This window comes from Periplaneta americana, chromosome 7 (assembly GCF_040183065.1).
Source record: "Periplaneta americana isolate PAMFEO1 chromosome 7, P.americana_PAMFEO1_priV1, whole genome shotgun sequence".
In the NCBI taxonomy this organism is placed as follows: Eukaryota; Metazoa; Arthropoda; class Insecta; order Blattodea; family Blattidae; genus Periplaneta; species Periplaneta americana.
The window spans coordinates 182413023-182427922 of NC_091123.1; the positions used below are offsets into that span (position 1 = coordinate 182413023).

At 35.4% G+C, this 14900-nt stretch overlaps 1 protein-coding gene across 2 annotated transcripts in view; it reads left to right on the forward strand.

Moving 5' to 3' along the window:
* The first annotated feature begins 2986 nt into the window (after window positions 1-2986).
* The window catches only part of LOC138703824 (probable ATP-dependent RNA helicase DDX60), a 46083-nt gene continuing 34169 nt past the window's right edge, over window positions 2987-14900 (forward strand). The window contains exon 1 of one of the 2 annotated variants that reach the window (XM_069832031.1): window positions 2987-3111. The gene's annotated coding sequence lies outside the window, so the exon portion shown is untranslated. Of the gene's footprint in view, window positions 3112-14362; window positions 14581-14900 lie in introns of those variants that run through there. The other variant, XM_069832032.1, reaches the window with a different exon arrangement.

The window sequence follows — 14900 nt, forward strand, 5'->3', positions numbered from 1 at the left end:
TAGTAGGCCTATCTTGTATATAGATGGACCATTATGCGACCTAACACAATACTAAGTTATATAGCTATACTTTATCGTGTCTAGATTTACAGAAAAATGAGAAAAGTGTGCATTTGTTGCATAGGCTATAGCCAGTGCTTTTCTTCTGCAGAAAAAAGTGCTGGAATTCTGTGTAGAATTATAACAGACTGGGAGGTGATTACTATCCAGTGTCGTTTTTAACCTCCTTTTCGCCCAACTTTCTTGGTGTGTCAGAGTTTGATGGCAGTTCTGATGATGTTGAAATTATATAAGGAACTTCTTTTAGAGTCTCTGGATTATGATGCCGAACCTCAAAGGGAAGAGAAAAAACTAGGCTAATTTGTATATGAAATCTTATAGACTGTAATTAAATGCACTGCACTTCATCATTGTTAAATTCTAAATATATATAGTGGATGATATGCTTACATATTTAAGTCTTTCCACATGCAAAGTTGGAACTGCATTTGATTTCAGTCTAACACTAGAGCAGGAGGAGGACCTGTCAAAACATTCTTCCAGGAAAAGTTGCGAACAAATAACGCTTCTTGCCGTTGGCTGCCAATTTGGCTTATTTATGAATTTTAGCCATTCATTTTTACGACTTAAATCTTCCGGAAATCTGTAAAGAACGTAAGCCGTAATGGTTAGGCCTACATACTATTATATCAATTCCATTCATTATACATAAATATAACAATATAATGCTTAGATACGAAAGGTCACGGCACTTCCTGAAGATTTTGGTTTAGCTGTTACACCACAAACGCAACAACTAACCAACCATTATTAAAATGTGAGTTAGACATTTAAATTTCACCATGTGACATAACAGCCTGTAGCAAAATTAAATACCTGGCGGTATTTTGCGGAGAATTATGGGACAAAAGGTGTAGTTTGACGTCACATCCGTCCCATCGCTTGCAAGCATTTCCCCTTGGATCGCCCTCTCCTTTCTTTTTATCCTCTCAGCCACTGCCATCGTGATCTAGACCAGGCCGTAATGCAGGTTGTGTGACGTCACTCGATGAGTCGGGCTTTTCTATTTGAGTATACGGAGCTGAGTGAAATATATTACTTTAATGCGTGTCGGCGCTCAATTTTATTTAGTGTAATGTGTGTATAAGACCCCTTCACACTTCTTATTGCATAATATGTTGCAGAAATAATTACAAAACTGTGTTATTTTAATGTGAACGGAGTTTTACATGGTAACATAACCTGGTTGCATCAACATTTTAAGTTTGGAATGGAAGCTATTTTGAGATTTAATAAAGAAGAATTATTTATATTGTGATTTTAATTTAGCACATCTACCTTCCTTGCTTGTAGGTACAAAATTTACCACAGTCCCTCCTATGAAATTAGTGTATGTACAGTTGTATGTTAATCTGGTAGGTTAGATAAATACAATTCATTACAACTCAGTATAGGAGGGAACAAATAAATAATACAATTAAATTTTTATTCAATGTAATATGTGCATAAGTGCCATTTATGTGTTGCATAATGTGGCAGGAATAATAAATAAAACTGTTATTTTTATGTGAAGAGAATTTACCATGTTAACATAACCTATCTGCGTCAACATTTTAGGCTTAAGTTGAGAACGATAACGTTTTTGAGATTTAATAAAGAAGAATATATTTTTAGGATAAACTTCAGAACACGGTTACCGTCCTTACTTATAGGTAGAAAATTCACCACAGTCCCTCCTATGAAATGTACATATGTTATATTACTTAGTAGCGCTGAGGTATAGTTCCGGTAATTTCTGAACTGAAAACAGTTGAATTTATTTTTTGTCGAGATGCGTTTGATCCTATAAGCAGGGCATATTAAAATCCTGAACGAACCGAACTAATTTGTATATGCAAGATGTATGAATACGAAGGGAACTACCTCAGCGCTAGTTTAGCCCTAGTAACATATTAAACTAATCAGACTTCAGACTGGAGTACCGTCTGAAACGAATAAATACAATTGAAGTGTAGACAAATTGCATTTATGAGTTATACGTAGCGTTATGCTTAATTATAATGCATAATTGCGAATATGGAAATAAGGCAAGTACTGATAGAATAAACATAACCTATAACTTCAACACATTAAAATATGCGTGCGATGCAACTGAAAATTGTTGAAACGTGCATAAATGAATGTGCAAGAATTTCGTAATGAAGCATGAGTGCTTTATTTCAACTAATTACAATTCTAGATACTGTAACAGTAATGAAAACTATAGGGTATAATTTTTCGTAATATACTAACTATATGTATCTCGTTTTTAGTTCAAATTGTGTATATTATCAAACGTCGTATTATTTACTCGTATAATGTAGGTTATTCACAAATAAAAAGGGCGCAATAATTTAAATTTAATAAGACAAATACGGTAAACTAGCAATAATGGATTAGACAAGAGTAACATCGGTAACGCTGCACTTAGGCCCAATCACAACTTACTTTACATGCCAGTCAATGTTTCACTTTCACGTATATATTATTACACATATTTAGCCTACTGTTTATAAGACCAAAATTTCACTTAACCACATTAGGGCGCAATATTTAATCGAAATAAATGCAGGTATTACACATACGAACTTTGCCTACAACAACGTAATTTTCACACCAGAAATAATATTATACCTTAAATTGCAAGTAAATTGTGTCACAAGTGTCTCACAATCACTGTTTAAAAATTTACTGACGCAATTACACTGCATTTCAGAGAAATATATGTTATTCTTCATGCACTGCAACTAATTCATATGGTTGAAAACCCGCCCTTCGCGATCAGCTGTTAAGCGAGTCACGTGGTCTGCCTTACGGCCTGTATTAGATCACGATGGCAGTGTCTCAGCCTTCCACCCTAATATTGTGTTATTTGTCATACTGTATATGTGACCTAAACATGTTCCAGTTTTCAGTAGTGTGGTGGCAACACTGATGTATTGACCCTAACTGTATGTGTGAACTTTGTTGCAAGTCGTCATATTGATATCAGTCCTTGTGATTAGATACCGTGTAGAGATAAAAACGGCTGTGAATGTTTGCAGTCTCTTCGTGGAAGTGCAAACATTACAAGTAAGTAAGACTTCTACTTTACTCTAAAAGTTTATTTGTACAAATAGGCCTATGTGTAGTTTAATGCAATTATTTTAGTATCATTACCAAAATATGGAGAAAATGTTCGTATTCGAACAGCTATGATTCAAGTTAGTTCAAATAGTTCATCACGGCGGAAATTTAAAATATTGATTTCCTTAACCACTTTTCATTATACAAGCAATAAAGAAGTATATTACGTAAAGTATATTACGTATTACATCAGCTTCTTGTCTATGCGGATGACGTGAATATGTTAGGAGAAAATTCACAAACGATTAGGGAAAACGCGGAAATTCTAGTTGAAGCAAATAAAGCGATAGGGTTGGAAGTAAATCCCGAAAAGACTAATGGCCGGTTTCACCAAGCTTCTTTAAATCAGCACAAACGACTTGTTAACAAATGGATCGTTTAATTTTAACGGAATCTTTAAAAGTTGACTATTTCACCAAGCCTCATATCTTTAAAATTAACAGGCGTTTACTAACGAGGGGATTTTGTACTTGTATCTTGCATGTTTTGTTTTTCATACGACCATGGCTTCGAAATCGCGAATTTCATTGGTTACATATGATCATGGCTGACTTTGTTTGGCATGAAGAAACAATCATAGGCAAACGGGTAAGAGCGTTGCTTACGAGATTACACACGTAATCACGTAAGCAACGGGTAAGAGGCAGTAATTTTAAGAACATCTTCCTAAATACAGCATGTTGTCATACCGCAATTAAAAAAAAAAAGACAGCTGCTTCCAAATGTAAATAATAGGAATGTAGAGCAGTTAAATTGTAGCTTCTAAAGGAAATCTGAGAAAATTTAGCGGACTACAAGGTCGACAGCTTAAAAATTGATGCCACAATTAATTATATACAAAGCATTCTAAGCAGTTATATTAGGCCTAAATTTAGGACGGGAAATCGCCTCTTCCATAAATTGCATACTACTTTTCCACTGTATTTCATGCAGATTTATTAGTACCCTGTAACAATTTTGCCATGCTTGTGTGGCAGGATTCAGGAGAGATGTCATTAAATTGGATTTTAAGGGGTATCCATTGTCTCCTAAAAGAAAATCTCTTTGCACCCTTTTCATTTAAAAGGCATCCTCCTTTGGAATGTTGTGCTATCCGTGTAGACCGTAACATTATCTTAAACCGAGAAGAATCTGTTGGAGAGGCGTTAAGTGGGTGATTCCTATCTGTCGTATTCTAACCTATTACAATTTCAATAAACTAGCGCTGAGGTAGTTCTGAGGTAAAAGTGGATTTTTTTGTGGTAATGCAGTTGATCGTATATGCAAGTCATAACAAAAAATTAAACTAATCAAACATAACCTGTCACAGATTCGTATGTGCAAGGTGTATAAGCAGAGTACGAAGGAAACTACCTCAGCGCTAGTTTAGCCACAATTTTTCTATGCGGAGCGTTACATAGGCCTATGAAATTGTTTGAATATTGAAGGAAAAATAGGATCTTCTATTGCAGAATCTTTTGGCTATATTACTGCTAGGATATACGATTGGAACATGTACACAATCTATGTTGTCTATGACAACATAAAATTTAGCTATAAGCTTATTAGGCCTATAGAAATAATGACTATTGTAATGTTGGTAGTACGTCTGATAATTTATTCACATATCTAGACAATACAGCTTTTGATACCCCGTTCATATCATCAATTACTATTTCAAAACTTCCCGCAACATTATTTTAAAACGAGAAGAATCTGTTGAAGAGGCGTTAAGTGGGTGATTTCTATCTGTCGTATTCTAACCTATACAGTATACCGGTATTCAGTTTTTTTCTAGAATCATTCTTACTATTTATTTCCTTAATGTGTAGCTTTCGTGGAATTCTTTATCACTTAAATCTTCAAAATGATTATTCCGAGTGTTATTACAACATATAAGTTCGTCGTTATGTTGAAGTTCTAAATAAAGAACTTCATCATCGAATAATTACGTCCGCCATGTTGTTGACTTCTTAACACATCGTTACTGTTTTAACGCGACGAATAGGTCCTAATAAATTAACGATGAATTTAAAGATGCGTTAGCAATAATGATACTTGGTGAAACACAAAAACTGACTAACGTGTCATTAAATTATTTAACGAGATGTTATAATGATGACGAAGGTTGGTGAAACCGGCCATAAGTAGGCTATATGATTATGTCTCGTGACCAGAATATTGTACGAAATGGAACTATAAAAATTGGAGATTTATCTTTCGAAGAGGTGGAAAAATTGAAATATCTTGGAGCAACAGTAACAAATATAAATGACACTCGGGAGGAAATTAAACGCAGAATAAATATGGGAAATCCGTGTTATTATTCTGTTGAGAAGTTTTTATCATCTAGTCTTCTGTCAAAAAATCTGAAACTTAGAATTTATAAAACAGTTATATTACCGCTTGTTCTGTATGGTTGTGAAACTTGGACTCTCACTTTGAGAGAGGAACAGAGATTAAGGGTGTTTGAGAATAAGGTTCTTAGGAAAATATTTGGGGCTAAGAGGGACGAAGTTACAGGAGAATGGAGAAAGTTACACAACGCAGAGCTGCACGCATTGTATTCTTCACCTGACATAAGTAGGAATATTAAATCCAGACGTGTGAGATGGGCAGGACATTTAGCACGTATGGGCGAATCCAGAAATGCATATAGAGTGTTAGTTGGGAGGCCGGAGGGAAAAAGACCTTTGGGGAGGCCGAGACGTAGCTGGGAAGATAATATTAAAATGGATTTGAGGGAAGTGGGATATGATGATAGAGACTGGATTAATCTTGCTCAGGATAGGGACCAATGGCGGGCTTACATGAGGGTGGCAATGAACCTCCGGGTTCTTTAAAAAACAATAAGTAAGTATTACGTAAAGTCCACACCTGTGGAGTAACGGTTTGTGCGTCTGGCCGCGAAACCAGGTGGCCCGGGTTCCATTCGCGGTCGGGGCAAGTTACCTGGTTGAGGTTTTTCCGGGGTTTTCCCTCAACCTATTATGAGCAAAATGCTGGGTAACTATCGGTGCTGGATCCCGGACTCATTTCACCGGCATTATCACCATCTCATTCAGATAACCTATGATGTTGATAAAGCGTCGTAAAATAACCTACTAAAATAAAAACATAAAAATATTACGTAAACTTTCTTAGTTTAGAAATTATTGGGTCTCTTATCTATCTTTAGCTTAATTCCCCCATACAACGGAACCGAAGGCAGCACTATATATATATATGGGAGACTATTGTACCTTTAGCACAGTGTTTTTTAATTTTTGCTGCTACCTAGAGGACTCAAACTGAAGTAGATTGTAGAGAAAGCCGCTAAGTAGCTCTGGTCGTAGTTTCAGTTTGATTTACTGCAAAGTGTGAGTTCCGTGGACAAAAGAAGTTTTTTAGTACCAAAAGTAAACATTTCGTTCTTGATATATGTTTTCTTACACAAAACCAGATTGTATTTGTTAATATCTTTCAAATACGGTGTGTTCCCTATCATCTGGTGAGTAATAACATATTTTAATTTCCATGATTTATTTGACTCTCTTAGTTTTCGGAGCCATATTTGTTTAAACGTGCACCCTCTTGTACCTTTGAACACAAAAATCTTGTACCATGGAACATGTTCCAAATTACACGATACTATCGGTTTTTGTTTTTCTTTTATTTTAAGATCATGTCACGAAGTAAGTCTGGAATTAAAGAGGTCCCCAATTGATTCGGATGTCTTGAAGAAAGCTGTAGAAGCAGTTATTGCTTCTCCACGAAATAAAATCTCAATCAGAGAAGCCTCCTCTGGTTTATGATTGAAAATACATTTTAAATATGATTGTCAGTTTTTACAGCTATATTCCCATCTATATTCCATGTGTTCCAACTTACAAGAGGGTATGTTCCAAGGTACATGATACTGTTGTACCTTTGAACACACTACATATCTCTTCATTTTATTTTTTCCATCCTTAATAGATCTGTAAAACAGGAAAATACATACAGAAAGTTGTAAAGGAATCTTCAATAATTATTTCAAGCATTTTTTCATTTAAAAAATTTCATTTCCCAAAATTAAAAAAATAAAATGTGAAAAGTGTTTAAAGGTACAACAATCTCCCCTATATAAAGAAACGATTACCGAAAAGAAATGGTGGCGTTGCTGTCTGTTTTGACGTGTGTATGGGGCACACTAAAGCCTCGTTCACACTTTTCAAGTAACTTGAAAGACGAACTTGAAAAGTGTGAACTATGTTTCAAGTTGACTTGAAATCAATTAACGGCTTGAATTCAAGTTTCAAGTGAAGTTGGATCCCTTTCTACTTTTCACTTGACTTGAAAAGTGTGAACGTCACTTGATAGCTTGAATTCAAGGAGAAAAGAGCGGGAATTTAAATTAACAGCTGATTGTTTTCCAGTTCTACTAGGAACGTAAAAATAATAGCAAACAGCAGTAAGTGAAATAATGACCAAATATTTGAGTTTCTGAAGTTGTATAAAATTCACGAAGGCCTGCGGATTATAGAAACTGCAAAGTTTCGTAATAGAAATGCAAAGGAAGCTGCCAAGAAAGGAAGAGTTCATTGAAGAACTGAACAGCAGAGATTTTAATGTGGACACAGATGAGATAGTCTATGAAAAATAATACAAAACTATTAAACTGTAGATATAAAAGAAGTGAGGAAGATAATAGGGATTAAGAAGAGAAGAGGGTTGCTTGAAGGGATGACATTTATCGCCGAAACTGGCATGGTTCAATGTGGTTGATAGATTTTTGTGGGGGAACTGTAACAGCTTCAAGATAATCATTTTCAATTATGGTAAATCAGACTTGCTAATATTCTATTACATTTGCGATAAGAATTATCAAATCTGCTTGAAGATTTCACTTATTCTATTTGTAATAGTCAGTGGCCGTGTATTTCTCTTATTAATCTAATTCCTAACCCATACTGAACAACGCGTTTTCCATTTCTTCATGGAGGCTTGCTACTACAGAAATTCCTAATTGCACAACATCCATGGACGCCATTTTATCCTACTTGAAAACAAAATAACTTGAATATGTCTGAATGGCGACTTGAATTCACGTGACTTGAATTCAAGTTACTTGAAAAATGTGAACGAGGCTTTACTCAGGAGAAGACGAGCAGAAAGAATGTGACCTTCTTGACTATCGCTGCTGATTATTATAAACATCGCTCAGATAAGCATCCCAGTAGCCAGGTTATTACTCGTGCAGGAAACATGAGTAACAATGCGTATGGAAATTAAAGCTGAGTTGAACAGAAGGAGACCTAATGTTTCCGCTTACTGCAGTACAAATATTGCACGTGTTGTCGTACGTTATCTGTTCACATCCCTTCCTCCTCAGTCCGCTCTCGTCTTCTCCTGAGTCACCGACAGTAATGTCTCTTCCAAGCAGTGTTGCCAACACATAAATTGTATCCCCGTCAGTATAACACCTGGAAATCCGTCAGAATCCGTCAAAATTTAAAAAAAATAAGACGCAATAAATAAATATATAAAGCAAATTTTAACACAACTTACTTACCAATAATAAGTTTAATTAAAATAATAATTCGTCAACATCTAACTTGATTACGAGGAAATCTGAAACAGGGGATTCTTGAACATAGTACGGAACAGGTAGGGCTGTTCAAATAAAACGTAAAATCTCCCAAAAATTAAATAATTAAAAATGACAGCAGCTAAAAATGTCAAAAGACGATGTAAATCGTAATTTCCGCCAGAAAATCCGTCACCCGTCAAAGCCATTTTTTTCCCGTCCGCTACGTTGAAAATCCGTCAGTTTTGACGGAATTTCCGTCCAGTTGGCAACACTGCTTCCAAGAAGATGAACAAATGAGAACATCGCTGTGGAATGTTAAATGTTATGTTTTATTTAACGACGCTCGCAACTGCAGAGGTTATATCAGCGTCGCCGGATGTGCCGGAATTTTATCCCGCAGTTCTTTTACATGCCAGTAAATCTACTGACATGGGCCTGTCGCATTTAAGCACACTTAAATGCCATCGACCTGGCCCGGGATCGAACCCGCAACCTTGGGCATAGAAGGCCAGCGCTATACATTCGCCAACTAGGACGACATCGCTGAACGTAGCAAGGGTAAAATTAGATGCTAATTAAACGCGTAACATATGTTACGAATTAAATATTAATGCCGTGCGATGCAAGACACGTATTCACACGCAATGGAACAAACTAAAGTCGTAATGTAACTATCTCAACGCAAGACTGATTCTGTCGATGGATATAGGTCGCCCCATATTATTTGCAGATGACACAAATATAATAATTACAGCCAATAGCTCCAACACATTCCAATCTTCAACAGAGACAATTCTCCTCAAAATATGTGATTGGTTTGTAACCAATAAATTAGTATTAAACTGTAACAAAACTAACATAATTCAATTTAAATCCTGTCCAAATTTAACCTCTCAAATTTCTAGCGCAATAATTAACAATAGATCCCTATTAGAAACAACAACAACCAAATTTAAAAAAAATCATATAAAAGCAAAATTACCCTCAAACTAAATTCAGCATGTTTTGCTATTAGATCTATGCAAGAGATAGATGCTAGTACATATCAATACTTTAAAAAAATTATACATTTTGCATACTTCCACTTCGTAATGAGTTTGAGAATAATATTCTCGGGAAATTCTACAGATATTACAATATATTCATACTACAAAAAAGAGTAAATAGATTAATACTAGGTGCCAAATCTAGGGAATCGTGCAGGGCCATTAAAAAAACTACAAATAATGCTCATGGCTTGCCAGTATACTTTTGCATTAATAAACTTCCTCGTATGTAATCGTGAAAACTTTGTAACTAATCCAACAGTTCATAGCATAAATACACGTCAAAAAAAAAAAAAAAGACTTTCATACTCCATCGGCAAGTCTATCGTGCTATCAAAAAGGAGTGCGTTATATGGCAGTAATTTTTTTTAATAGCCTCCCTATCGATATAAAAAATCAAACTCAAAACATAAGATTATTTAGGGCCAAATTAAAGAAGTACCTAATTTCTCACGCCTTCTATTCTGTAGGTGAATTTATGACATTCAATAACGTTGCATGAATATTTCTGTCTTGTATTAAGAATCGATACTAACTCTTTGTGCTGTACTACTACCACAGTCTAGTATATAGTCATGAAGGTTGAGTTTTGAGGGAGCTAGGAACAACAGACTGTGCGGTAGTATTTCGCATTGTCTGTAATGGGGCTATAGTAGCGATCCTAGTGGTGAGCAATTATCTATGGATGCATATTTACTACGTATTGATTTTCGTGACTGTATATACTAGATTGTGCTACTACATTGTAAAATCCTTTTGTATAGCCCATATTTAGACTAGACTGTGATTATAATTAAGACTTTGTAGTACTATTACATTTTTCTAATTGTGAAGCGATATACGAATACAATGGAATGCAAATGAATACAATACAAATTCAGATTATCAGTGATTTAAAGCAATTGACTACTTTTACCCCGAAAGCCTGAATTTGTTCAATTAAAAAGTTTGGTTTCGAACTACATTCTTCAACTACTTGTTTTACTTTGGCAAGTTGATAGTTTTTCAGTTCGATGTTTTTCCTTCGGGTTTTGTTTCCTCTAATTCATATTAATTGCTGAAAGTGAACTATATCTTCTACTTTCAGACATAATCATCATCATGGTCATCATAAATTATTATTATTATTATTATTATTATTATTATTATTATTATTATTATGGGAAATGCCTGTTATTATTCGGTTGAAAAGCTTTTATCATCCAGTCTGCTGTCAAAAATCTGAAAGTTAGAATTTATAAAGCAGTTATATTACCGGTTGTTCTTTATGGCTGTGAAACTTGGACTCTCACTTTGAGAGAGGAGCATAGGTTAAAGGTGTTTGAGAATAAGGTGCTTAGAAAAATATTTGGGGCTAAGAGGGATGAAGTTACAGGAGAATGGAGAAAGTTACACAACGCAGAACTGCACGCATTGTATTCTTCACCTGACGGAATTAGGAACATTAAATCCAGACGTTTGAGTTGGGCAGGGCATGTAGCACGTATGGGCGAATCCATAAATGCATATAGAGTGTTAGTTGGGAGGCCGGAGGGAAAAAGACCTTTGGGGAGGCCGAGACGTAGATGGGAAGATAATATTAAAATGGATTTGAGGGAGGTGGGATATGATGATAGAGAATGGATTGATCTTGCGCAGGATAGGGACCTATGGCGGGCTTATGTGAGGGCGGCAATGAACCTCCGGGTTCCTTAAAAGCCAGTAAGTAAGTAAGTAAGTAAGTAAGTAAGTAAGTAAGTAAGTAAGTAAGTAAGTAAGTAAGTAAGTAAGCAAGTAAGCAAGTAAGTATTATTATTATTACTACAATTATTATTACCATTATTATTATTATTATTATTATTATTATTTACCATTATTATTAATATTATTATTATTATTACCATTATTATTACTACAATTATTATTACCATTATTATTATTACCATTATTATTACTACAATTATTATCACCATTATTATTATTACCATTATTATTACTACAATTATTATCACCATTATTATTACTACAATTATTATCACCATTATTATTATTACCATTATTATTACTACAATTATTATCACCATTATTATTATTACCATTATTATTACTACAATTATTATCACCATTATTATTATTACCATTATTATTACTACAATTATTATCACCATTATTATTATTACCATTATTATTACTACAATTATTATCACCATTATTATTATCACCATTATTATTACTACAATTATTATCACCATTATTATTATTACCATTATTATTACTACAATTATTATCACCATTATTATTATTATTACCATTATTATTACTACAATTATTATTACCATTATTATTATTACCATTATTATTACTACAATTATTATCACCATTATTATTATTACTACCATTATTATTACTACAATTATTATTACTATTATTATTATTATTATTATTATTAATATTATTATTATTCACTGCTGGCTAAAGCAAGGATATGCACTATCAATAGCCTATCATTTTTACTGTTTAACTTTACTCTAGAGTCTAGAATATGCCATTAGGAAAGTCTAGGAAAACAGAGAGGGTTTCGTATTGAACGGATTACATCAGCTGCTTGTCTATGGGGATGACATGAATATTTTAGAAGAAAATCCAAGAACGATTAGGGAAAACACGGGAATTTTACTTGAAGCAAGTAAGGAAATAGGTTTGGAAGTAAATCTCGAAAAAAAAAAAACAAAGTATAGGCCTATGGATATACAGTGCGTTCGTAGCTCGGCCGGACCGTTCCGCGGCGGCCTTGGACTGGGTGAAGATTGGCGCGTCTGCCGCCAGAGTAGCGCTGTAGCTACCGCTGACGCGCCAGTCAGTCGAGTTGGATCTGCCGTGAGGGAAAGACGTCTGTGCGCGTGTTGTGAGTAAAATTGTGTTGTCTCGTGGTGATAAAGTGTCTATTAATAATGGTTGAGTACACTTTAGAACAACTTATTTTTCTCTATGATGCATATGTGAAATACTCTTCTGCAAGAAGGTGTCGAAGAGAATTTGAACATCGGTTTGCAGGTGTTCGAATTTCTAGCAGGTCAACTATTCATGACCTTGTCAATAAAGTCAGACGTACAGGATTTTTCTTGAACAAGAAACGTGTTCAACAACGCTGTGTACTGACAGAAGAGAAGCTTGATGAAGTAGGGCCCGGTTAGAGCACTCACCCCGCAAATCACTGCGACGTTTAGCACAAGAGGTTAACATTTCCAAGACGGCAGCTTTTGTGGCAACGGAACTTCTGAAACTTAAGCCGTACAGGGTAACTGCAGTTCATGCTTTACAACCACAAGATCCTGTAAGTAGGATTAATTATTGCAATTGGTTTGTGCAGTCCGTTCATAATGGCGACGTGGACTCACTTTTAACGTTCTTGACGGATGAAGCGTGGCTTCATCTTCACGGCCACGTTTCTACTCAGAACAACAGATACTGGGCTACCGAAAATCCCCATATTATTCATGAAGTTCCTCACCATGCAGCAAAGGTTGAGGTTTGGTGTGCAGTGAGTGCGAGTAGAATTATCGGTCCCATATTTTTCGACACAACAGTTGATTCACACATTTATGTAACTTAAATTTTAATTTTTTTTTCCGCAACTAACAAGAAATGAACGATTGAGTGGCTGGTTTCAGCAGGATTCAGCTACAGCGCACACCGCTGAGAATTCTATGCATGAATTGCGTAACACAGCCGTGGCGAAAAGGCCATGGTGCGACGAGCCACTGTGTAAGCTGCAACGTGCATAGCACCTATGGAGGGAGGCGGACAACCGAAGGGGAAGTTGTTTAGGACGTGTAACGAAGAAAGAAATGAACAAGAAAACATAGGACACATTATCACAACCTAAAATTAACTGTCTTCAGAATGTCTCTGCGACAAAGTTTCAAAATCAGGAATTATGTCACTTACTGCCAATCGTAGTTGATCACGAAGGTATTTGTCTGTCAGTCGTGATCTAAATTTGATTTTTACTATTTTCATTGTTGAAAATAATTTTTCACAAACGTAAGTTACAGCGAACATGGCTTCAACAGAGCAAGCGAAAGAACGAAGCTTCAAATATTTATTTTTTTCCAAAGATTTGAAAAGTTCAATATCTGTCAAGTCCTTACATCTAGCTTTCATTTAACGTCACATTGTAAATCTGTGAGTTTAAATTGAAGATCTAACCGCATTATTCGTACATCTGCTGTAAAAGAATCGATGTACAGAGATGATGATAATAATAATAATAATAATAATAATAATAATAATAATAATAATAATAATAATAACAACACAACCTTTTAATGTTTCATCAGTAACATGTAGTAACTTATAATGCCGTTTTATGTTATACAACCGTTTTCCTAGTAATATTTGTGAACAAATCATACATTTAATATTCTCATCATATTGTAAGCAAAAGAATGCATCCTCCCATCCTACTTGAAACTTTCGTTTTTTATAGAGGTACATGGTTTCGTGAGAGATATTGCGACGATACGCCACTCGCAGGTCGGAGACAAATACAAATGGAACGGAGTTTATCTCCAGTGAGTGAGAGAGTGGGGGTTGTAGGTGTAGGAAGCGAGAGAAAAGCACTGCGAGCCAGTGCGAGCCACAATGTGCTCGTGAGTCGCATTTTCGCCGCGGATGGCTAAAGAATAAAGTGTATGCATCAAATCCGCACACGTTACAAGAATTGAAGGACAACATCACGAGAGAAATACTGGCAATCAGTCAACATGAACTTTTGCGAGTGAACCAGAATTGTTTTCGGAGATATAGGGAATGTGTTCGAGTTGAAGGTCATCACTTTCAACATCTGTTGTGATGCAGGTAAGCCTAACGTTAGTAGAGTAGTTAGTGTTCCGTACCCATGACTTGCCGGTCGTTGGCAGGCGCGCCAATCTTCACCCACTCCAAGGCCGCGCGGAACAGTCCGGCCGAGCTACGAACGCATTGCATATCGCAACCAGAACATATTACGAAATGGAAATATAAACATTGCAAATTTATGCTTTGAAAAGGTGGAAAAATTCAAGTAGGCCTACTTTGAATCAACAATAACAAATATAAATGACACTCGAGAGAAAATTAAACGCATAATAAATATGAGAAATGCGTGTTATTATTCGGCTGAGAATCTTTAATCACGA